General features: G+C 36.8%; 25 non-coding genes across 25 annotated transcripts; all 25 read left to right on the plus strand.

Moving 5' to 3' along the window:
- Positions 1 to 669: 669 nt before the first annotated feature.
- Positions 670 to 788, plus strand: LOC125783163 (5S ribosomal RNA). Its single transcript, XR_007425898.1, has one exon. It is a non-coding gene; the product is annotated as a 5S ribosomal RNA (ribosomal RNA).
- Positions 789 to 1592: 804 nt separating this feature from the next.
- On the plus strand, positions 1593 to 1711 carry LOC125782900 (5S ribosomal RNA). Its single transcript, XR_007425638.1, has one exon. It is a non-coding gene; the product is annotated as a 5S ribosomal RNA (ribosomal RNA).
- An 803-nt stretch (positions 1712 to 2514) lies between these two features.
- On the plus strand, positions 2515 to 2633 carry LOC125783165 (5S ribosomal RNA). The gene has a single exon (XR_007425899.1). It is a non-coding gene; the product is annotated as a 5S ribosomal RNA (ribosomal RNA).
- An 804-nt stretch (positions 2634 to 3437) lies between these two features.
- Positions 3438 to 3556, plus strand: LOC125782901 (5S ribosomal RNA). The gene has a single exon (XR_007425639.1). It is a non-coding gene; the product is annotated as a 5S ribosomal RNA (ribosomal RNA).
- An 803-nt stretch (positions 3557 to 4359) lies between these two features.
- On the plus strand, positions 4360 to 4478 carry LOC125782902 (5S ribosomal RNA). The gene has a single exon (XR_007425640.1). It is a non-coding gene; the product is annotated as a 5S ribosomal RNA (ribosomal RNA).
- An 804-nt stretch (positions 4479 to 5282) lies between these two features.
- LOC125782904 (5S ribosomal RNA) lies at positions 5283 to 5401 on the plus strand. The gene has a single exon (XR_007425642.1). It is a non-coding gene; the product is annotated as a 5S ribosomal RNA (ribosomal RNA).
- An 803-nt stretch (positions 5402 to 6204) lies between these two features.
- On the plus strand, positions 6205 to 6323 carry LOC125782905 (5S ribosomal RNA). Its single transcript, XR_007425643.1, has one exon. It is a non-coding gene; the product is annotated as a 5S ribosomal RNA (ribosomal RNA).
- An 805-nt stretch (positions 6324 to 7128) lies between these two features.
- LOC125782906 (5S ribosomal RNA) lies at positions 7129 to 7247 on the plus strand. The gene has a single exon (XR_007425644.1). It is a non-coding gene; the product is annotated as a 5S ribosomal RNA (ribosomal RNA).
- An 803-nt stretch (positions 7248 to 8050) lies between these two features.
- LOC125783166 (5S ribosomal RNA) lies at positions 8051 to 8169 on the plus strand. Its single transcript, XR_007425900.1, has one exon. It is a non-coding gene; the product is annotated as a 5S ribosomal RNA (ribosomal RNA).
- Positions 8170 to 8972: 803 nt separating this feature from the next.
- Positions 8973 to 9091, plus strand: LOC125782907 (5S ribosomal RNA). The gene has a single exon (XR_007425645.1). It is a non-coding gene; the product is annotated as a 5S ribosomal RNA (ribosomal RNA).
- Positions 9092 to 9894: 803 nt separating this feature from the next.
- LOC125783167 (5S ribosomal RNA) lies at positions 9895 to 10013 on the plus strand. The gene has a single exon (XR_007425901.1). It is a non-coding gene; the product is annotated as a 5S ribosomal RNA (ribosomal RNA).
- Positions 10014 to 10817: 804 nt separating this feature from the next.
- LOC125782908 (5S ribosomal RNA) lies at positions 10818 to 10936 on the plus strand. Its single transcript, XR_007425646.1, has one exon. It is a non-coding gene; the product is annotated as a 5S ribosomal RNA (ribosomal RNA).
- Positions 10937 to 11739: 803 nt separating this feature from the next.
- On the plus strand, positions 11740 to 11858 carry LOC125782909 (5S ribosomal RNA). Its single transcript, XR_007425647.1, has one exon. It is a non-coding gene; the product is annotated as a 5S ribosomal RNA (ribosomal RNA).
- Positions 11859 to 12663: 805 nt separating this feature from the next.
- LOC125782910 (5S ribosomal RNA) lies at positions 12664 to 12782 on the plus strand. Its single transcript, XR_007425648.1, has one exon. It is a non-coding gene; the product is annotated as a 5S ribosomal RNA (ribosomal RNA).
- Positions 12783 to 13585: 803 nt separating this feature from the next.
- Positions 13586 to 13704, plus strand: LOC125782911 (5S ribosomal RNA). Its single transcript, XR_007425649.1, has one exon. It is a non-coding gene; the product is annotated as a 5S ribosomal RNA (ribosomal RNA).
- Positions 13705 to 14509: 805 nt separating this feature from the next.
- Positions 14510 to 14628, plus strand: LOC125782912 (5S ribosomal RNA). The gene has a single exon (XR_007425650.1). It is a non-coding gene; the product is annotated as a 5S ribosomal RNA (ribosomal RNA).
- Positions 14629 to 15431: 803 nt separating this feature from the next.
- LOC125782913 (5S ribosomal RNA) lies at positions 15432 to 15550 on the plus strand. The gene has a single exon (XR_007425651.1). It is a non-coding gene; the product is annotated as a 5S ribosomal RNA (ribosomal RNA).
- Positions 15551 to 16354: 804 nt separating this feature from the next.
- Positions 16355 to 16473, plus strand: LOC125783168 (5S ribosomal RNA). The gene has a single exon (XR_007425902.1). It is a non-coding gene; the product is annotated as a 5S ribosomal RNA (ribosomal RNA).
- Positions 16474 to 17277: 804 nt separating this feature from the next.
- LOC125782915 (5S ribosomal RNA) lies at positions 17278 to 17396 on the plus strand. The gene has a single exon (XR_007425653.1). It is a non-coding gene; the product is annotated as a 5S ribosomal RNA (ribosomal RNA).
- Positions 17397 to 18200: 804 nt separating this feature from the next.
- On the plus strand, positions 18201 to 18319 carry LOC125782916 (5S ribosomal RNA). The gene has a single exon (XR_007425654.1). It is a non-coding gene; the product is annotated as a 5S ribosomal RNA (ribosomal RNA).
- Positions 18320 to 19122: 803 nt separating this feature from the next.
- Positions 19123 to 19241, plus strand: LOC125783169 (5S ribosomal RNA). Its single transcript, XR_007425903.1, has one exon. It is a non-coding gene; the product is annotated as a 5S ribosomal RNA (ribosomal RNA).
- Positions 19242 to 20045: 804 nt separating this feature from the next.
- LOC125782917 (5S ribosomal RNA) lies at positions 20046 to 20164 on the plus strand. Its single transcript, XR_007425655.1, has one exon. It is a non-coding gene; the product is annotated as a 5S ribosomal RNA (ribosomal RNA).
- An 803-nt stretch (positions 20165 to 20967) lies between these two features.
- Positions 20968 to 21086, plus strand: LOC125782918 (5S ribosomal RNA). Its single transcript, XR_007425656.1, has one exon. It is a non-coding gene; the product is annotated as a 5S ribosomal RNA (ribosomal RNA).
- An 805-nt stretch (positions 21087 to 21891) lies between these two features.
- Positions 21892 to 22010, plus strand: LOC125782919 (5S ribosomal RNA). The gene has a single exon (XR_007425657.1). It is a non-coding gene; the product is annotated as a 5S ribosomal RNA (ribosomal RNA).
- An 803-nt stretch (positions 22011 to 22813) lies between these two features.
- On the plus strand, positions 22814 to 22932 carry LOC125782920 (5S ribosomal RNA). Its single transcript, XR_007425658.1, has one exon. It is a non-coding gene; the product is annotated as a 5S ribosomal RNA (ribosomal RNA).
- The last annotated feature ends 568 nt before the right edge of the window (positions 22933 to 23500 follow it).

Genomic DNA, 23500 nt, shown 5'->3' on the forward strand with positions numbered 1-23500 from the left:
TTTCATTTTTCTGAAGGAGGATATTGTTTCTTCATGCTAATAAATAAAGAAAAAATGCATTATTTTTTATTTTCTTAACATAGGTACAGGGCGACTGACTCCTGTTCCTGGGGCTCTACCACGCTAAAGATTTCAGATTTAACACACCTGAGTCTAGAATGTTCACGTGATCCTGAAGGTCTTAATTACCTGGATCAAGTGTGCCGCGGACTCAGGCTGTTTGGATGGCAGGGGTGAAAAAATTTAAAAAGGCACCTTCTGTAGGACACAGGGCCTTTCTGTAAATGTATGCCAAGTATACTTTAATGTGTGTGTATGATTTTATTTATTTATTTCTCAGAATATTCTTTGTAAATATGATTTTTTTTTTAATTGGGCTTTTTTTTTTATTGGGCCTAATCTGAAGCTTCCATTCCATTGAGTAAGAAACGTAGAGCAAGAAAATTGAACAAAAAAAATGAAGAGATAAAAATTAAGACATATAGGGAGTTTTTGTCTTTTTTTCTTTGGTTACTTTTTGTAGTGAAAGTTAAAAGGAGCTTTTATTTTGAGGCAAGATCTTTGTATTAGTCCGTAGCTGCTTTACTTTTGTCAAGAGCAGTAAATGACAGTGAAAAGACTCAGGTCTGTGAGTGACTTATAAATAGGCTTGTTGGGAGTTGATCTTTCGCTTACGGCCATACCACCCTGAGAACGCCCGATCTCGTCTGATCTCGGAAGCTAAGCAGGGTCGGGCCTGGTTAGTACTTGGATGGGAGACCGCCTGGGAATACCAGGTTCTGTAAGCTTTTCCATCTTTCCTTTATTTTTTACTCCGTTCAGTCCATGATGTCACAAATTTTTACAAGGCTACACTGTGTTTACTCTTCATATAAAACACTTACAGTAAACCATATACAGATTAAATACTCACTTAAAAGTTATTTCATTTTTCTGAAGGAGGATATTGTTTCTTCATGCTAATAAATGAAGAAAAAATGCATTATTTTTTATTTTCTTAACATAGGTACAGGGCGACTGACTCCTGTTCCTGGGGCTCTACCACGCTAAAGATCTCAGATTTAACACACCTGAGTCTAGAATGTTCACGTGATCCTGAAGGTCTTAATTACCTGGATCAAGTGTGCCGCGGACTCAGGCTGTTTGGATGGCAGGGGTGAAAAAAATTAAAAAGGCACCTTCTGTAGGACACAGGGCCTTTCTGTAAATGTATGCCAAGTATACTTTAATGTGTGTGTATGATTTTATTTATTTATTTCTCAGAATATTCTTTGTAAATATGATTTTTTTTTAAATTGGGCTTTTTTTTTATTGGGCCTAATCTGAAGCTTCCATTCCATTGATTAAGAAACGTAGAGCAAGAAAATTGAACAAAAAAATGAAGAGATAAAAATTAAGACATATAGGGAGTTTTTGTCTTTTTTTCTTTGGTTACTTTTTGTAGTGAAAGTTAAAAGGAGCTTTTATTTTGAGGCAAGATCTTTGTATTAGTCCGTAGAGCTGCTTTACTTTTGTCAAGAGCAGTAAATGACAGTGAAAAGACTCAGGTCTGTGAGTGACTTATAAATAGGCTTGTTGGGAGTTGATCTTTCGCTTACGGCCATACCACCCTGAGAACGCCCGATCTCGTCTGATCTCGGAAGCTAAGCAGGGTCGGGCCTGGTTAGTACTTGGATGGGAGACCGCCTGGGAATACCAGGTGCTGTAAGCTTTTCCATCTTTCCTTTATTTTTTACTCCGTTCAGTCCATGATGTCACAAATTTTTACAAGGCTACACTGTGTTTACTCTTCATATAAAACACTTACAGTAAACCATATACAGATTAAATACTCACTTAAAAGTTATTTCATTTTTCTGAAGGAGGATATTGTTTCTTCATGCTAATAAATAAAGAAAAAATGCATTATTTTTTATTTTCTTAACATAGGTACAGGGCGACTGACTCCTGTTCCTGGGGCTCTACCACGCTAAAGATTTCAGATTTAACACACCTGAGTCTAGAATGTTCACGTGATCCTGAAGGTCTTAATTACCTGGATCAAGTGTGCCGCGGACTCAGGCTGTTTGGATGGCAGGGGTGAAAAAATTTAAAAAGGCACCTTCTGTAGGACACAGGGCCTTTCTGTAAATGTATGCCAAGTATACTTTAATGTGTGTGTATGATTTTATTTATTTATTTCTCAGAATATTCTTTGTAAATATGATTTTTTTTTTAATTGGGCTTTTTTTTTATTGGGCCTAATCTGAAGCTTCCATTCCATTGAGTAAGAAACGTAGAGCAAGAAAATTGAACAAAAAAAATGAAGAGATAAAAATTAAGACATATAGGGAGTTTTTGTCTTTTTTTCTTTGGTTACTTTTTGTAGTGAAAGTTAAAAGGAGCTTTTATTTTGAGGCAAGATCTTTGTATTAGTCCGTAGCTGCTTTACTTTTGTCAAGAGCAGTAAATGACAGTGAAAAGATTCAGGTCTGTGAGTGACTTATAAATAGGCTTGTTGGGAGTTGATCTTTCGCTTACGGCCATACCACCCTGAGAACGCCCGATCTCGTCTGATCTCGGAAGCTAAGCAGGGTCGGGCCTGGTTAGTACTTGGATGGGAGACCGCCTGGGAATACCAGGTTCTGTAAGCTTTTCCATCTTTCCTTTATTTTTTACTCCGTTCAGTCCATGATGTCACAAATTTTTACAAGGCTACACTGTGTTTACTCTTCATATAAAACACTTACAGTAAACCATATACAGATTAAATACTCACTTAAAAGTTATTTCATTTTTCTGAAGGAGGATATTGTTTCTTCATGCTAATAAATGAAGAAAAAATGCATTATTTTTTATTTTCTTAACATAGGTACAGGGCGACTGACTCCTGTTCCTGGGGCTCTACCACGCTAAAGATCTCAGATTTAACACACCTGAGTCTAGAATGTTCACGTGATCCTGAAGGTCTTAATTACCTGGATCAAGTGTGCCGCGGACTCAGGCTGTTTGGATGGCAGGGGTGAAAAAAATTAAAAAGGCACCTTCTGTAGGACACAGGGCCTTTCTGTAAATGTATGCCAAGTATACTTTAATGTGTGTGTATGATTTTATTTATTTATTTCTCAGAATATTCTTTGTAAATATGATTTTTTTTTAAATTGGGCTTTTTTTTTATTGGGCCTAATCTGAAGCTTCCATTCCATTGATTAAGAAACGTAGAGCAAGAAAATTGAACAAAAAAATGAAGAGATAAAAATTAAGACATATAGGGAGTTTTTGTCTTTTTTTCTTTGGTTACTTTTTGTAGTGAAAGTTAAAAGGAGCTTTTATTTTGAGGCAAGATCTTTGTATTAGTCCGTAGAGCTGCTTTACTTTTGTCAAGAGCAGTAAATGACAGTGAAAAGACTCAGGTCTGTGAGTGACTTATAAATAGGCTTGTTGGGAGTTGATCTTTCGCTTACGGCCATACCACCCTGAGAACGCCCGATCTCGTCTGATCTCGGAAGCTAAGCAGGGTCGGGCCTGGTTAGTACTTGGATGGGAGACCGCCTGGGAATACCAGGTGCTGTAAGCTTTTCCATCTTTCCTTTATTTTTTACTCCGTTCAGTCCATGATGTCACAAATTTTTACAAGGCTACACTGTGTTTACTCTTCATATAAAACACTTACAGTAAACCATATACAGATTAAATACTCACTTAAAAGTTATTTCATTTTTCTGAAGGAGGATATTGTTTCTTCATGCTAATAAATAAAGAAAAAATGCATTATTTTTTATTTTCTTAACATAGGTACAGGGCGACTGACTCCTGTTCCTGGGGCTCTACCACGCTAAAGATTTCAGATTTAACACACCTGAGTCTAGAATGTTCTCGTGATCCTGAAGGTCTTAATTACCTGGATCAAGTGTGCCGCGGACTCAGGCTGTTTGGATGGCAGGGGTGAAAAAAATTAAAAAGGCACCTTCTGTAGGACACAGGGCCTTTCTGTAAATGTATGCCAAGTATACTTTAATGTGTGTGTATGATTTTATTAATTTATTTCTCAGAATACTCTTTGTAAATATGATTTTTTTTAATTGGGCTTTTTTTTTATTGGGCCTAATCTGAAGCTTCCATTCCATTGAGTAAGAAACGTAGAGCAAGAAAATTGAACAAAAAAAATGAAGAGATAAAAATTAAGACATATAGGCAGTTTTTGTCTTTTTTTCTTTGGTTACTTTTTGTAGTGAAAGTTAAAAGGAGCTTTTATTTTGAGGCAAGATCTTTGTATTAGTCCGTAGAGCTGCTTTACTTTTGTCAAGAGCAGTAAATGACAGTGAAAAGACTCAGGTCTGTGAGTGACTTATAAATAGGCTTGTTGGGAGTTGATCTTTCGCTTACGGCCATACCACCCTGAGAACGCCCGATCTCGTCTGATCTCGGAAGCTAAGCAGGGTCGGGCCTGGTTAGTACTTGGATGGGAGACCGCCTGGGAATACCAGGTGCTGTAAGCTTTTCCATCTTTCCTTTATTTTTTACTCCGTTCAGTCCATGATTTCACAAATTTTTAAAAGGCTACACTGTGTTTACTCTTCATATAAAACACTTACAGTAAACCATATACAGATTAAATACTCACTTAAAAGTTATTTCATTTTTCTGAAGGAGGATATTGTTTCTTCATGCTAATAAATAAAGAAAAAATGCATTATTTTTTATTTTCTTAACATAGGTACAGGGCGACTGACTCCTGTTCCTGGGGCTCTACCACGCTAAAGATTTCAGATTTAACACACCTGAGTCTAGAATGTTCACGTGATCCTGAAGGTCTTAATTACCTGGATCAAGTGTGCCGCGGACTCAGGCTGTTTGGATGGCAGGGGTGAAAAAAATTAAAAAGGCACCTTCTGTAGGACACAGGGCCTTTCTGTAAATGTATGCCAAGTATACTTTAATGTGTGTGTATGATTTTATTTATTTATTTCTCAGAATACTCTTTGTAAATATGATTTTTTTTAATTGGGCTTTTTTTTTTATTGGGCCTAATCTGAAGCTTCCATTCCATTGAGTAAGAAACGTAGAGCAAGAAAATTGAACAAAAAAAATGAAGAGATAAAAATTAAGACATATAGGGAGTTTTTGTCTTTTTTTCTTTGTTTACTTTTTGTAGTGAAAGTTAAAAGGAGCTTTTATTTTGAGGCAAGATCTTTGTATTAGTCCGTAGAGCTGCTTTACTTTTGTCAAGAGCAGTAAATGACAGTGAAAAGACTCAGGTCTGTGAGTGACTTATAAATAGGCTTGTTGGGAGTTGATCTTTCGCTTACGGCCATACCACCCTGAGAACGCCCGATCTCGTCTGATCTCGGAAGCTAAGCAGGGTCGGGCCTGGTTAGTACTTGGATGGGAGACCGCCTGGGAATACCAGGTGCTGTAAGCTTTTCCATCTTTCCTTTATTTTTTACTCCGTTCAGTCCATGATGTCACAAATTTTTACAAGGCTACACTGTGTTTACTCTTCATATAAAACACTTACAGTAAACCATATACAGATTAAATACTCACTTAAAAGTTATTTCATTTTTCTGAAGGAGGATATTGTTTCTTCATGCTAATAAATAAAGAAAAAATGCATTATTTTTTATTTTCTTAACATAGGTACAGGGCGACTGACTCCTGTTCCTGGGGCTCTACCACGCTAAAGATTTCAGATTTAACACACCTGAGTCTAGAATGTTCACGTGATCCTGAAGGTCTTAATTACCTGGATCAAGTGTGCCGCGGACTCAGGCTGTTTGGATGGCAGGGGTGAAAAAAATTAAAAAGGCACCTTCTGTAGGACACAGGGCCTTTCTGTAAATGTATGCCAAGTATACTTTAATGTGTGTGTATGATTTTATTTATTTATTTCTCAGAATACTCTTTGTAAATATGATTTTTTTTAATTGGGCTTTTTTTTTATTGGGCCTAATCTGAAGCTTCCATTCCATTGAGTAAGAAACGTAGAGCAAGAAAATTGAACAAAAAAAATGAAGAGATAAAAATTAAGACATATAGGCAGTTTTTGTCTTTTTTTCTTTGGTTACTTTTTGTAGTGAAAGTTAAAAGGAGCTTTTATTTTGAGGCAAGATCTTTGTATTAGTCCGTAGAGCTGCTTTACTTTTGTCAAGAGCAGTAAATGACAGTGAAAAGACTCAGGTCTGTGAGTGACTTATAAATAGGCTTGTTGGGAGTTGATCTTTCGCTTACGGCCATACCACCCTGAGAACGCCCGATCTCGTCTGATCTCGGAAGCTAAGCAGGGTCGGGCCTGGTTAGTACTTGGATGGGAGACCGCCTGGGAATACCAGGTGCTGTAAGCTTTTCCATCTTTCCTTTATTTTTTACTCCGTTCAGTCCATGATTTCACAAATTTTTAAAAGGCTACACTGTGTTTACTCTTCATATAAAACACTTACAGTAAACCATATACAGATTAAATACTCACTTAAAAGTTATTTCATTTTTCTGAAGGAGGATATTGTTTCTTCATGCTAATAAATAAAGAAAAAATGCATTATTTTTTATTTTCTTAACATAGGTACAGGGCGACTGACTCCTGTTCCTGGGGCTCTACCACGCTAAAGATTTCAGATTTAACACACCTGAGTCTAGAATGTTCACGTGATCCTGAAGGTCTTAATTACCTGGATCAAGTGTGCCGCGGACTCAGGCTGTTTGGATGGCAGGGGTGAAAAAAATTAAAAAGGCACCTTCTGTAGGACACAGGGCCTTTCTGTAAATGTATGCCAAGTATACTTTAATGTGTGTGTATGATTTTATTTATTTATTTCTCAGAATACTCTTTGTAAATATGATTTTTTTTTAATTGGGCTTTTTTTTTTATTGGGCCTAATCTGAAGCTTCCATTCCATTGAGTAAGAAACGTAGAGCAAGAAAATTGAACAAAAAAAATGAAGAGATAAAAATTAAGACATATAGGGAGTTTTTGTCTTTTTTTCTTTGTTTACTTTTTGTAGTGAAAGTTAAAAGGAGCTTTTATTTTGAGGCAAGATCTTTGTATTAGTCCGTAGAGCTGCTTTACTTTTGTCAAGAGCAGTAAATGACAGTGAAAAGACTCAGGTCTGTGAGTGACTTATAAATAGGCTTGTTGGGAGTTGATCTTTCGCTTACGGCCATACCACCCTGAGAACGCCCGATCTCGTCTGATCTCGGAAGCTAAGCAGGGTCGGGCCTGGTTAGTACTTGGATGGGAGACCGCCTGGGAATACCAGGTGCTGTAAGCTTTTCCATCTTTCCTTTATTTTTTACTCCGTTCAGTCCATGATGTCACAAATTTTTACAAGGCTACACTGTGTTTACTCTTCATATAAAACACTTACAGTAAACCATATACAGATTAAATACTCACTTAAAAGTTATTTCATTTTTCTGAAGGAGGATATTGTTTCTTCATGCTAATAAATAAAGAAAAAATGCATTATTTTTTATTTTCTTAACATAGGTACAGGGCGACTGACTCCTGTTCCTGGGGCTCTACCACGCTAAAGATTTCAGATTTAACACACCTGAGTCTAGAATGTTCACGTGATCCTGAAGGTCTTAATTACCTGGATCAAGTGTGCCGCGGACTCAGGCTGTTTGGATGGCAGGGGTGAAAAAAATTAAAAAGGCACCTTCTGTAGGACACAGGGCCTTTCTGTAAATGTATGCCAAGTATACTTTAATGTGTGTGTATGATTTCATTTATTTATTTCTCAGAATACTCTTTGTAAATATGATTTTTTTTAATTGGGCTTTTTTTTTATTGGGCCTAATCTGAAGCTTCCATTCCATTGAGTAAGAAACGTAGAGCAAGAAAATTGAACAAAAAAAATGAAGAGATAAAAATTAAGACATATAGGCAGTTTTTGTCTTTTTTTCTTTGGTTACTTTTTGTAGTGAAAGTTAAAAGGAGCTTTTATTTTGAGGCAAGATCTTTGTATTAGTCCGTAGAGCTGCTTTACTTTTGTCAAGAGCAGTAAATGACAGTGAAAAGACTCAGGTCTGTGAGTGACTTATAAATAGGCTTGTTGGGAGTTGATCTTTCGCTTACGGCCATACCACCCTGAGAACGCCCGATCTCGTCTGATCTCGGAAGCTAAGCAGGGTCGGGCCTGGTTAGTACTTGGATGGGAGACCGCCTGGGAATACCAGGTTCTGTAAGCTTTTCCATCTTTCCTTTATTTTTTACTCCGTTCAGTCCATGATGTCACAAATTTTTACAAGGCTACACTGTGTTTACTCTTCATATAAAACACTTACAGTAAACCATATACAGATTAAATACTCACTTAAAAGTTATTTCATTTTTCTGAAGGAGGATATTGTTTCTTCATGCTAATAAATGAAGAAAAAATGCATTATTTTTTATTTTCTTAACATAGGTACAGGGCGACTGACTCCTGTTCCTGGGGCTCTACCACGCTAAAGATCTCAGATTTAACACACCTGAGTCTAGAATGTTCACGTGATCCTGAAGGTCTTAATTACCTGGATCAAGTGTGCCGCGGACTCAGGCTGTTTGGATGGCAGGGGTGAAAAAAATTAAAAAGGCACCTTCTGTAGGACACAGGGCCTTTCTGTAAATGTATGCCAAGTATACTTTAATGTGTGTGTATGATTTTATTTATTTATTTCTCAGAATATTCTTTGTAAATATGATTTTTTTTAAATTGGGCTTTTTTTTTATTGGGCCTAATCTGAAGCTTCCATTCCATTGATTAAGAAACGTAGAGCAAGAAAATTGAACAAAAAAATGAAGAGATAAAAATTAAGACATATAGGGAGTTTTTGTCTTTTTTTCTTTGGTTACTTTTTGTAGTGAAAGTTAAAAGGAGCTTTTATTTTGAGGCAAGATCTTTGTATTAGTCCGTAGAGCTGCTTTACTTTTGTCAAGAGCAGTAAATGACAGTGAAAAGACTCAGGTCTGTGAGTGACTTATAAATAGGCTTGTTGGGAGTTGATCTTTCGCTTACGGCCATACCACCCTGAGAACGCCCGATCTCGTCTGATCTCGGAAGCTAAGCAGGGTCGGGCCTGGTTAGTACTTGGATGGGAGACCGCCTGGGAATACCAGGTGCTGTAAGCTTTTCCATCTTTCCTTTATTTTTTACTCCGTTCAGTCCATGATGTCACAAATTTTTACAAGGCTACACTGTGTTTACTCTTCATATAAAACACTTACAGTAAACCATATACAGATTAAATACTCACTTAAAAGTTATTTCATTTTTCTGAAGGAGGATATTGTTTCTTCATGCTAATAAATAAAGAAAAAATGCATTATTTTTTATTTTCTTAACATAGGTACAGGGCGACTGACTCCTGTTCCTGGGGCTCTACCACGCTAAAGATTTCAGATTTAACACACCTGAGTCTAGAATGTTCACGTGATCCTGAAGGTCTTAATTACCTGGATCAAGTGTGCCGCGGACTCAGGCTGTTTGGATGGCAGGGGTGAAAAAATTTAAAAAGGCACCTTCTGTAGGACACAGGGCCTTTCTGTAAATGTATGCCAAGTATACTTTAATGTGTGTGTATGATTTTATTTATTTATTTCTCAGAATATTCTTTGTAAATATGATTTTTTTTTTAATTGGGCTTTTTTTTTATTGGGCCTAATCTGAAGCTTCCATTCCATTGAGTAAGAAACGTAGAGCAAGAAAATTGAACAAAAAAAATGAAGAGATAAAAATTAAGACATATAGGGAGTTTTTGTCTTTTTTTCTTTGGTTACTTTTTGTAGTGAAAGTTAAAAGGAGCTTTTATTTTGAGGCAAGATCTTTGTATTAGTCCGTAGCTGCTTTACTTTTGTCAAGAGCAGTAAATGACAGTGAAAAGATTCAGGTCTGTGAGTGACTTATAAATAGGCTTGTTGGGAGTTGATCTTTCGCTTACGGCCATACCACCCTGAGAACGCCCGATCTCGTCTGATCTCGGAAGCTAAGCAGGGTCGGGCCTGGTTAGTACTTGGATGGGAGACCGCCTGGGAATACCAGGTTCTGTAAGCTTTTCCATCTTTCCTTTATTTTTTACTCCGTTCAGTCCATGATGTCACAAATTTTTACAAGGCTACACTGTGTTTACTCTTCATATAAAACACTTACAGTAAACCATATACAGATTAAATACTCACTTAAAAGTTATTTCATTTTTCTGAAGGAGGATATTGTTTCTTCATGCTAATAAATGAAGAAAAAATGCATTATTTTTTATTTTCTTAACATAGGTACAGGGCGACTGACTCCTGTTCCTGGGGCTCTACCACGCTAAAGATCTCAGATTTAACACACCTGAGTCTAGAATGTTCACGTGATCCTGAAGGTCTTAATTACCTGGATCAAGTGTGCCGCGGACTCAGGCTGTTTGGATGGCAGGGGTGAAAAAAATTAAAAAGGCACCTTCTGTAGGACACAGGGCCTTTCTGTAAATGTATGCCAAGTATACTTTAATGTGTGTGTATGATTTTATTTATTTATTTCTCAGAATATTCTTTGTAAATATGATTTTTTTTTAAATTGGGCTTTTTTTTTATTGGGCCTAATCTGAAGCTTCCATTCCATTGATTAAGAAACGTAGAGCAAGAAAATTGAACAAAAAAATGAAGAGATAAAAATTAAGACATATAGGGAGTTTTTGTCTTTTTTTCTTTGGTTACTTTTTGTAGTGAAAGTTAAAAGGAGCTTTTATTTTGAGGCAAGATCTTTGTATTAGTCCGTAGAGCTGCTTTACTTTTGTCAAGAGCAGTAAATGACAGTGAAAAGACTCAGGTCTGTGAGTGACTTATAAATAGGCTTGTTGGGAGTTGATCTTTCGCTTACGGCCATACCACCCTGAGAACGCCCGATCTCGTCTGATCTCGGAAGCTAAGCAGGGTCGGGCCTGGTTAGTACTTGGATGGGAGACCGCCTGGGAATACCAGGTGCTGTAAGCTTTTCCATCTTTCCTTTATTTTTTACTCCGTTCAGTCCATGATGTCACAAATTTTTACAAGGCTACACTGTGTTTACTCTTCATATAAAACACTTACAGTAAACCATATACAGATTAAATACTCACTTAAAAGTTATTTCATTTTTCTGAAGGAGGATATTGTTTCTTCATGCTAATAAATAAAGAAAAAATGCATTATTTTTTATTTTCTTAACATAGGTACAGGGCGACTGACTCCTGTTCCTGGGGCTCTACCACGCTAAAGATTTCAGATTTAACACACCTGAGTCTAGAATGTTCTCGTGATCCTGAAGGTCTTAATTACCTGGATCAAGTGTGCCGCGGACTCAGGCTGTTTGGATGGCAGGGGTGAAAAAAATTAAAAAGGCACCTTCTGTAGGACACAGGGCCTTTCTGTAAATGTATGCCAAGTATACTTTAATGTGTGTGTATGATTTTATTAATTTATTTCTCAGAATACTCTTTGTAAATATGATTTTTTTTAATTGGGCTTTTTTTTTATTGGGCCTAATCTGAAGCTTCCATTCCATTGAGTAAGAAACGTAGAGCAAGAAAATTGAACAAAAAAAATGAAGAGATAAAAATTAAGACATATAGGCAGTTTTTGTCTTTTTTTCTTTGGTTACTTTTTGTAGTGAAAGTTAAAAGGAGCTTTTATTTTGAGGCAAGATCTTTGTATTAGTCCGTAGAGCTGCTTTACTTTTGTCAAGAGCAGTAAATGACAGTGAAAAGACTCAGGTCTGTGAGTGACTTATAAATAGGCTTGTTGGGAGTTGATCTTTCGCTTACGGCCATACCACCCTGAGAACGCCCGATCTCGTCTGATCTCGGAAGCTAAGCAGGGTCGGGCCTGGTTAGTACTTGGATGGGAGACCGCCTGGGAATACCAGGTGCTGTAAGCTTTTCCATCTTTCCTTTATTTTTTACTCCGTTCAGTCCATGATTTCACAAATTTTTAAAAGGCTACACTGTGTTTACTCTTCATATAAAACACTTACAGTAAACCATATACAGATTAAATACTCACTTAAAAGTTATTTCATTTTTCTGAAGGAGGATATTGTTTCTTCATGCTAATAAATAAAGAAAAAATGCATTATTTTTTATTTTCTTAACATAGGTACAGGGCGACTGACTCCTGTTCCTGGGGCTCTACCACGCTAAAGATTTCAGATTTAACACACCTGAGTCTAGAATGTTCACGTGATCCTGAAGGTCTTAATTACCTGGATCAAGTGTGCCGCGGACTCAGGCTGTTTGGATGGCAGGGGTGAAAAAAATTAAAAAGGCACCTTCTGTAGGACACAGGGCCTTTCTGTAAATGTATGCCAAGTATACTTTAATGTGTGTGTATGATTTTATTTATTTATTTCTCAGAATACTCTTTGTAAATATGATTTTTTTTAATTGGGCTTTTTTTTTTTATTGGGCCTAATCTGAAGCTTCCATTCCATTGAGTAAGAAACGTAGAGCAAGAAAATTGAACAAAAAAAATGAAGAGATAAAAATTAAGACATATAGGGAGTTTTTGTCTTTTTTTCTTTGTTTACTTTTTGTAGTGAAAGTTAAAAGGAGCTTTTATTTTGAGGCAAGATCTTTGTATTAGTCCGTAGAGCTGCTTTACTTTTGTCAAGAGCAGTAAATGACAGTGAAAAGACTCAGGTCTGTGAGTGACTTATAAATAGGCTTGTTGGGAGTTGATCTTTCGCTTACGGCCATACCACCCTGAGAACGCCCGATCTCGTCTGATCTCGGAAGCTAAGCAGGGTCGGGCCTGGTTAGTACTTGGATGGGAGACCGCCTGGGAATACCAGGTGCTGTAAGCTTTTCCATCTTTCCTTTATTTTTTACTCCGTTCAGTCCATGATGTCACAAATTTTTACAAGGCTACACTGTGTTTACTCTTCATATAAAACACTTACAGTAAACCATATACAGATTAAATACTCACTTAAAAGTTATTTCATTTTTCTGAAGGAGGATATTGTTTCTTCATGCTAATAAATAAAGAAAAAATGCATTATTTTTTATTTTCTTAACATAGGTACAGGGCGACTGACTCCTGTTCCTGGGGCTCTACCACGCTAAAGATTTCAGATTTAACACACCTGAGTCTAGAATGTTCACGTGATCCTGAAGGTCTTAATTACCTGGATCAAGTGTGCCGCGGACTCAGGCTGTTTGGATGGCAGGGGTGAAAAAAATTAAAAAGGCACCTTCTGTAGGACACAGGGCCTTTCTGTAAATGTATGCCAAGTATACTTTAATGTGTGTGTATGATTTTATTTATTTATTTCTCAGAATACTCTTTGTAAATATGATTTTTTTTAATTGGGCTTTTTTTTTATTGGGCCTAATCTGAAGCTTCCATTCCATTGAGTAAGAAACGTAGAGCAAGAAAATTGAACAAAAAAAATGAAGAGATAAAAATTAAGACATATAGGCAGTTTTTGTCTTTTTTTCTTTGGTTACTTTTTGTAGTGAAAGTTAAAAGGAGCTTTTATTTTGAGGCAAGATCTTTGTATTAGTCCGTAGAGCTGCTTTACTTTTGTCAAGAGCAGTAAATGACAGTGAAAAGACTCAGGTCTGTGAGTGACTTATAAATAGGCTTGTTGGGAGTTGATCTTTCGCTTACGGCCATACCACCCTGAGAACGCCCGATCTCGTCTGATCTCGGAAGCTAAGCAGGGTCGGGCCTGGTTAGTACTTGGATGGGAGACCGCCTGGGAATACCAGGTGCTGTAAGCTTTTCCATCTTTCCTTTATTTTTTACTCCGTTCAGTCCATGATTTCACAAATTTTTAAAAGGCTACACTGTGTTTACTCTTCATATAAAACACTTACAGTAAACCATATACAGATTAAATACTCACTTAAAAGTTATTTCATTTTTCTGAAGGAGGATATTGTTTCTTCATGCTAATAAATAAAGAAAAAATGCATTATTTTTTATTTTCTTAACATAGGTACAGGGCGACTGACTCCTGTTCCTGGGGCTCTACCACGCTAAAGATTTCAGATTTAACACACCTGAGTCTAGAATGTTCACGTGATCCTGAAGGTCTTAATTACCTGGATCAAGTGTGCCGCGGACTCAGGCTGTTTGGATGGCAGGGGTGAAAAAAATTAAAAAGGCACCTTCTGTAGGACACAGGGCCTTTCTGTAAATGTATGCCAAGTATACTTTAATGTGTGTGTATGATTTTATTTATTTATTTCTCAGAATACTCTTTGTAAATATGATTTTTTTTTAATTGGGCTTTTTTTTTTATTGGGCCTAATCTGAAGCTTCCATTCCATTGAGTAAGAAACGTAGAGCAAGAAAATTGAACAAAAAAAATGAAGAGATAAAAATTAAGACATATAGGGAGTTTTTGTCTTTTTTTCTTTGTTTACTTTTTGTAGTGAAAGTTAAAAGGAGCTTTTATTTTGAGGCAAGATCTTTGTATTAGTCCGTAGAGCTGCTTTACTTTTGTCAAGAGCAGTAAATGACAGTGAAAAGACTCAGGTCTGTGAGTGACTTATAAATAGGCTTGTTGGGAGTTGATCTTTCGCTTACGGCCATACCACCCTGAGAACGCCCGATCTCGTCTGATCTCGGAAGCTAAGCAGGGTCGGGCCTGGTTAGTACTTGGATGGGAGACCGCCTGGGAATACCAGGTGCTGTAAGCTTTTCCATCTTTCCTTTATTTTTTACTCCGTTCAGTCCATGATGTCACAAATTTTTACAAGGCTACACTGTGTTTACTCTTCATATAAAACACTTACAGTAAACCATATACAGATTAAATACTCACTTAAAAGTTATTTCATTTTTCTGAAGGAGGATATTGTTTCTTCATGCTAATAAATAAAGAAAAAATGCATTATTTTTTATTTTCTTAACATAGGTACAGGGCGACTGACTCCTGTTCCTGGGGCTCTACCACGCTAAAGATTTCAGATTTAACACACCTGAGTCTAGAATGTTCACGTGATCCTGAAGGTCCTAATTACCTGGATCAAGTGTGCCGCGGACTCAGGCTGTTTGGATGGCAGGGGTGAAAAAAATTAAAAATGCACCTTCTGTAGGACACAGGGCCTTTCTGTAAATGTATGCCAAGTATACTTTAATGTGTGTGTATGATTTTATTTATTTATTTCTCAGAATATTCTTTGTAAATATGATTTTTTTTTAAATTGGGCTTTTTTTTATTGGGCCTAATCTGAAGCTTCCATTCCATTGATTAAGAAACGTAGAGCAAGAAAATTGAACAAAAAAATGAAGAGATAAAAATTAAGACATATAGGGAGTTTTTGTCTTTTTTTCTTTGGTTACTTTTTGTAGTGAAAGTTAAAAGGAGCTTTTATTTTGAGGCAAGATCTTTGTATTAGTCCGTAGAGCTGCTTTACTTTTGTCAAGAGCAGTAAATGACAGTGAAAAGACTCAGGTCTGTGAGTGACTTATAAATAGGCTTGTTGGGAGTTGATCTTTCGCTTACGGCCATACCACCCTGAGAACGCCCGATCTCGTCTGATCTCGGAAGCTAAGCAGGGTCGGGCCTGGTTAGTACTTGGATGGGAGACCGCCTGGGAATACCAGGTGCTGTAAGCTTTTCCATCTTTCCTTTATTTTTTACTCCGTTCAGTCCATGATGTCACAAATTTTTACAAGGCTACACTGTGTTTACTCTTCATATAAAACACTTACAGTAAACCATATACAGATTAAATACTCACTTAAAAGTTATTTCATTTTTCTGAAGGAGGATATTGTTTCTTCATGCTAATAAATAAAGAAAAAATGCATTATTTTTTATTTTCTTAACATAGGTACAGGGCGACTGACTCCTGTTCCTGGGGCTCTACCACGCTAAAGATTTCAGATTTAACACACCTGAGTCTAGAATGTTCACGTGATCCTGAAGGTCTTAATTACCTGGATCAAGTGTGCCGCGGACTCAGGCTGTTTGGATGGCAGGGGTGAAAAAATTTAAAAAGGCACCTTCTGTAGGACACAGGGCCTTTCTGTAAATGTATGCCAAGTATACTTTAATGTGTGTGTATGATTTTATTTATTTATTTCTCAGAATATTCTTTGTAAATATGATTTTTTTTTTAATTGGGCTTTTTTTTTTATTGGGCCTAATCTGAAGCTTCCATTCCATTGAGTAAGAAACGTAGAGCAAGAAAATTGAACAAAAAAAATGAAGAGATAAAAATTAAGACATATAGGGAGTTTTTGTCTTTTTTTCTTTGGTTACTTTTTGTAGTGAAAGTTAAAAGGAGCTTTTATTTTGAGGCAAGATCTTTGTATTAGTCCGTAGCTGCTTTACTTTTGTCAAGAGCAGTAAATGACAGTGAAAAGACTCAGGTCTGTGAGTGACTTATAAATAGGCTTGTTGGGAGTTGATCTTTCGCTTACGGCCATACCACCCTGAGAACGCCCGATCTCGTCTGATCTCGGAAGCTAAGCAGGGTCGGGCCTGGTTAGTACTTGGATGGGAGACCGCCTGGGAATACCAGGTTCTGTAAGCTTTTCCATCTTTCCTTTATTTTTTACTCCGTTCAGTCCATGATGTCACAAATTTTTACAAGGCTACACTGTGTTTACTCTTCATATAAAACACTTACAGTAAACCATATACAGATTAAATACTCACTTAAAAGTTATTTCATTTTTCTGAAGGAGGATATTGTTTCTTCATGCTAATAAATGAAGAAAAAATGCATTATTTTTTATTTTCTTAACATAGGTACAGGGCGACTGACTCCTGTTCCTGGGGCTCTACCACGCTAAAGATCTCAGATTTAACACACCTGAGTCTAGAATGTTCACGTGATCCTGAAGGTCTTAATTACCTGGATCAAGTGTGCCGCGGACTCAGGCTGTTTGGATGGCAGGGGTGAAAAAAATTAAAAAGGCACCTTCTGTAGGACACAGGGCCTTTCTGTAAATGTATGCCAAGTATACTTTAATGTGTGTGTATGATTTTATTTATTTATTTCTCAGAATATTCTTTGTAAATATGATTTTTTTTTAAATTGGGCTTTTTTTTTATTGGGCCTAATCTGAAGCTTCCATTCCATTGATTAAGAAACGTAGAGCAAGAAAATTGAACAAAAAAATGAAGAGATAAAAATTAAGACATATAGGGAGTTTTTGTCTTTTTTTCTTTGGTTACTTTTTGTAGTGAAAGTTAAAAGGAGCTTTTATTTTGAGGCAAGATCTTTGTATTAGTCCGTAGAGCTGCTTTACTTTTGTCAAGAGCAGTAAATGACAGTGAAAAGACTCAGGTCTGTGAGTGACTTATAAATAGGCTTGTTGGGAGTTGATCTTTCGCTTACGGCCATACCACCCTGAGAACGCCCGATCTCGTCTGATCTCGGAAGCTAAGCAGGGTCGGGCCTGGTTAGTACTTGGATGGGAGACCGCCTGGGAATACCAGGTGCTGTAAGCTTTTCCATCTTTCCTTTATTTTTTACTCCGTTCAGTCCATGATGTCACAAATTTTTACAAGGCTACACTGTGTTTACTCTTCATATAAAACACTTACAGTAAACCATATACAGATTAAATACTCACTTAAAAGTTATTTCATTTTTCTGAAGGAGGATATTGTTTCTTCATGCTAATAAATGAAGAAAAAATGCATTATTTTTTATTTTCTTAACATAGGTACAGGGCGACTGACTCCTGTTCCTGGGGCTCTACCACGCTAAAGATCTCAGATTTAACACACCTGAGTCTAGAATGTTCACGTGATCCTGAAGGTCTTAATTACCTGGATCAAGTGTGCCGCGGACTCAGGCTGTTTGGATGGCAGGGGTGAAAAAAATTAAAAAGGCACCTTCTGTAGGACACAGGGCCTTTCTGTAAATGTATGCCAAGTATACTTTAATGTGTGTGTATGATTTTATTTATTTATTTCTCAGAATATTCTTTGTAAATATGATTTTTTTTTAAATTGGGCTTTTTTTTTATTGGGCCTAATCTGAAGCTTCCATTCCATTGATTAAGAAACGTAGAGCAAGAAAATTGAACAAAAAAATGAAGAGATAAAAATTAAGACATATAGGGAGTTTTTGTCTTTTTTTCTTTGGTTACTTTTTGTAGTGAAAGTTAAAAGGAGCTTTTATTTTGAGGCAAGATCTTTGTATTAGTCCGTAGAGCTGCTTTACTTTTGTCAAGAGCAGTAAATGACAGTGAAAAGACTCAGGTCTGTGAGTGACTTATAAATAGGCTTGTTGGGAGTTGATCTTTCGCTTACGGCCATACCACCCTGAGAACGCCCGATCTCGTCTGATCTCGGAAGCTAAGCAGGGTCGGGCCTGGTTAGTACTTGGATGGGAGACCGCCTGGGAATACCAGGTGCTGTAAGCTTTTCCATCTTTCCTTTATTTTTTACTCCGTTCAGTCCATGATGTCACAAATTTTTACAAGGCTACACTGTGTTTACTCTTCATATAAAACACTTACAGTAAACCATATACAGATTAAATACTCACTTAAAAGTTATTTCATTTTTCTGAAGGAGGATATTGTTTCTTCATGCTAATAAATAAAGAAAAAATGCATTATTTTTTATTTTCTTAACATAGGTACAGGGCGACTGACTCCTGTTCCTGGGGCTCTACCACGCTAAAGATTTCAGATTTAACACACCTGAGTCTAGAATGTTCACGTGATCCTGAAGGTCTTAATTACCTGGATCAAGTGTGCCGCGGACTCAGGCTGTTTGGATGTCAGGGGTGAAAAAATTTAAAAAGGCACCTTCTGTAGGACACAGGGCCTTTCTGTAAATGTATGCCAAGTATACTTTAATGTGTGTGTATGATTTTATTTATTTATTTCTCAGAATATTCTTTGTAAATATGATTTTTTTTTTAATTGGGCTTTTTTTTTATTGGGCCTAATCTGAAGCTTCCATTCCATTGAGTAAGAAACGTAGAGCAAGAAAATTGAACAAAAAAAATGAAGAGATAAAAATTAAGACATATAGGGAGTTTTTGTCTTTTTTTCTTTGGTTACTTTTTGTAGTGAAAGTTAAAAGGAGCTTTTATTTTGAGGCAAGATCTTTGTATTAGTCCGTAGCTGCTTTACTTTTGTCAAGAGCAGTAAATGACAGTGAAAAGATTCAGGTCTGTGAGTGACTTATAAATAGGCTTGTTGGGAGTTGATCTTTCGCTTACGGCCATACCACCCTGAGAACGCCCGATCTCGTCTGATCTCGGAAGCTAAGCAGGGTCGGGCCTGGTTAGTACTTGGATGGGAGACCGCCTGGGAATACCAGGTTCTGTAAGCTTTTCCATCTTTCCTTTATTTTTTACTCCGTTCAGTCCATGATGTCACAAATTTTTACAAGGCTACACTGTGTTTACTCTTCATATAAAACACTTACAGTAAACCATATACAGATTAAATACTCACTTAAAAGTTATTTCATTTTTCTGAAGGAGGATATTGTTTCTTCATGCTAATAAATGAAGAAAAAATGCATTATTTTTTATTTTCTTAACATAGGTACAGGGCGACTGACTCCTGTTCCTGGGGCTCTACCACGCTAAAGATCTCAGATTTAACACACCTGAGTCTAGAATGTTCACGTGATCCTGAAGGTCTTAATTACCTGGATCAAGTGTGCCGCGGACTCAGGCTGTTTGGATGGCAGGGGTGAAAAAAATTAAAAAGGCACCTTCTGTAGGACACAGGGCCTTTCTGTAAATGTATGCCAAGTATACTTTAATGTGTGTGTATGATTTTATTTATTTATTTCTCAGAATATTCTTTGTAAATATGATTTTTTTTTAAATTGGGCTTTTTTTTTATTGGGCCTAATCTGAAGCTTCCATTCCATTGATTAAGAAACGTAGAGCAAGAAAATTGAACAAAAAAATGAAGAGATAAAAATTAAGACATATAGGGAGTTTTTGTCTTTTTTTCTTTGGTTACTTTTTGTAGTGAAAGTTAAAAGGAGCTTTTATTTTGAGGCAAGATCTTTGTATTAGTCCGTAGAGCTGCTTTACTTTTGTCAAGAGCAGTAAATGACAGTGAAAAGACTCAGGTCTGTGAGTGACTTATAAATAGGCTTGTTGGGAGTTGATCTTTCGCTTACGGCCATACCACCCTGAGAACGCCCGATCTCGTCTGATCTCGGAAGCTAAGCAGGGTCGGGCCTGGTTAGTACTTGGATGGGAGACCGCCTGGGAATACCAGGTGCTGTAAGCTTTTCCATCTTTCCTTTATTTTTTACTCCGTTCAGTCCATGATGTCACAAATTTTTACAAGGCTACACTGTGTTTACTCTTCATATAAAACACTTACAGTAAACCATATACAGATTAAATACTCACTTAAAAGTTATTTCATTTTTCTGAAGGAGGATATTGTTTCTTCATGCTAATAAATAAAGAAAAAATGCATTATTTTTTATTTTCTTAACATAGGTACAGGGCGACTGACTCCTGTTCCTGGGGCTCTACCACGCTAAAGATTTCAGATTTAACACACCTGAGTCTAGAATGTTCTCGTGATCCTGAAGGTCTTAATTACCTGGATCAAGTGTGCCGCGGACTCAGGCTGTTTGGATGGCAGGGGTGAAAAAAATTAAAAAGGCACCTTCTGTAGGACACAGGGCCTTTCTGTAAATGTATGCCAAGTATACTTTAATGTGTGTGTATGATTTTATTAATTTATTTCTCAGAATACTCTTTGTAAATATGATTTTTTTTAATTGGGCTTTTTTTTTATTGGGCCTAATCTGAAGCTTCCATTCCATTGAGTAAGAAACGTAGAGCAAGAAAATTGAACAAAAAAAATGAAGAGATAAAAATTAAGACATATAGGCAGTTTTTGTCTTTTTTTCTTTGGTTACTTTTTGTAGTGAAAGTTAAAAGGAGCTTTTATTTTGAGGCAAGATCTTTGTATTAGTCCGTAGAGCTGCTTTACTTTTGTCAAGAGCAGTAAATGACAGTGAAAAGACTCAGGTCTGTGAGTGACTTATAAATAGGCTTGTTGGGAGTTGATCTTTCGCTTACGGCCATACCACCCTGAGAACGCCCGATCTCGTCTGATCTCGGAAGCTAAGCAGGGTCGGGCCTGGTTAGTACTTGGATGGGAGACCGCCTGGGAATACCAGGTGCTGTAAGCTTTTCCATCTTTCCTTTATTTTTTACTCCGTTCAGTCCATGATTTCACAAATTTTTAAAAGGCTACACTGTGTTTACTCTTCATATAAAACACTTACAGTAAACCATATACAGATTAAATACTCACTTAAAAGTTATTTCATTTTTCTGAAGGAGGATATTGTTTCTTCATGCTAATAAATAAAGAAAAAATGCATTATTTTTTATTTTCTTAACATAGGTACAGGGCGACTGACTCCTGTTCCTGGGGCTCTACCACGCTAAAGATTTCAGATTTAACACACCTGAGTCTAGAATGTTCACGTGATCCTGAAGGTCTTAATTACCTGGATCAAGTGTGCCGCGGACTCAGGCTGTTTGGATGGCAGGGGTGAAAAAAATTAAAAAGGCACCTTCTGTAGGACACAGGGCCTTTCTGTAAATGTATGCCAAGTATACTTTAATGTGTGTGTATGATTTTATTTATTTATTTCTCAGAATACTCTTTGTAAATATGATTTTTTTTAATTGGGCTTTTTTTTTTTATTGGGCCTAATCTGAAGCTTCCATTCCATTGAGTAAGAAACGTAGAGCAAGAAAATTGAACAAAAAAAATGAAGAGATAAAAATTAAGACATATAGGGAGTTTTTGTCTTTTTTTCTTTGTTTACTTTTTGTAGTGAAAGTTAAAAGGAGCTTTTATTTTGAGGCAAGATCTTTGTATTAGTCCGTAGAGCTGCTTTACTTTTGTCAAGAGCAGTAAATGACAGTGAAAAGACTCAGGTCTGTGAGTGACTTATAAATAGGCTTGTTGGGAGTTGATCTTTCGCTTACGGCCATACCACCCTGAGAACGCCCGATCTCGTCTGATCTCGGAAGCTAAGCAGGGTCGGGCCTGGTTAGTACTTGGATGGGAGACCGCCTGGGAATACCAGGTGCTGTAAGCTTTTCCATCTTTCCTTTATTTTTTACTCCGTTCAGTCCATGATGTCACAAATTTTTACAAGGCTACACTGTGTTTACTCTTCATATAAAACACTTACAGTAAACCATATACAGATTAAATACTCACTTAAAAGTTATTTCATTTTTCTGAAGGAGGATATTGTTTCTTCATGCTAATAAATAAAGAAAAAATGCATTATTTTTTATTTTCTTAACATAGGTACAGGGCGACTGACTCCTGTTCCTGGGGCTCTACCACGCTAAAGATTTCAGATTTAACACACCTGAGTCTAGAATGTTCACGTGATCCTGAAGGTCTTAATTACCTGGATCAAGTGTGCCGCGGACTCAGGCTGTTTGGATGGCAGGGGTGAAAAAAATTAAAAAGGCACCTTCTGTAGGACACAGGGCCTTTCTGTAAATGTATGCCAAGTATACTTTAATGTGTGTGTATGATTTTATTTATTTATTTCTCAGAATACTCTTTGTAAATATGATTTTTTTTAATTGGGCTTTTTTTTTATTGGGCCTAATCTGAAGCTTCCATTCCATTGAGTAAGAAACGTAGAGCAAGAAAATTGAACAAAAAAAATGAAGAGATAAAAATTAAGACATATAGGCAGTTTTTGTCTTTTTTTCTTTGGTTACTTTTTGTAGTGAAAGTTAAAAGGAGCTTTTATTTTGAGGCAAGATCTTTGTATTAGTCCGTAGAGCTGCTTTACTTTTGTCAAGAGCAGTAAATGACAGTGAAAAGACTCAGGTCTGTGAGTGACTTATAAATAGGCTTGTTGGGAGTTGATCTTTCGCTTACGGCCATACCACCCTGAGAACGCCCGATCTCGTCTGATCTCGGAAGCTAAGCAGGGTCGGGCCTGGTTAGTACTTGGATGGGAGACCGCCTGGGAATACCAGGTGCTGTAAGCTTTTCCATCTTTCCTTTATTTTTTACTCCGTTCAGTCCATGATTTCACAAATTTTTAAAAGGCTACACTGTGTTTACTCTTCATATAAAACACTTACAGTAAACCATATACAGATTAAATACTCACTTAAAAGTTATTTCATTTTTCTGAAGGAGGATATTGTTTCTTCATGCTAATAAATAAAGAAAAAATGCATTATTTTTATTTTCTTAACATAGGTACAGGGCGACTGACTCCTGTTCCTGGGGCTCTACCACGCTAAAGATTTCAGATTTAACACACCTGAGTCTAGAATGTTCACGTGATCCTGAAGGTCCTAATTACCTGGATCAAGTGTGCCGCGGACTCAGGCTGTTTGGATGGCAGGGGTGAAAAAAATTAAAAATGCACCTTCTGTAGGACACAGGGCCTTTCTGTAAATGTATGCCAAGTATACTTTAATGTGTGTGTATGATTTTATTTATTTATTTCTCAGAATATTCTTTGTAAATATGATTTTTTTTTAAATTGGGCTTTTTTTTATTGGGCCTAATCTGAAGCTTCCATTCCATTGATTAAGAAACGTAGAG

The sequence above is a fragment of the Astyanax mexicanus genome, chromosome 18 (assembly GCF_023375975.1).
Source record: "Astyanax mexicanus isolate ESR-SI-001 chromosome 18, AstMex3_surface, whole genome shotgun sequence".
Classification (NCBI taxonomy): domain Eukaryota; kingdom Metazoa; phylum Chordata; class Actinopteri; order Characiformes; family Acestrorhamphidae; genus Astyanax; species Astyanax mexicanus.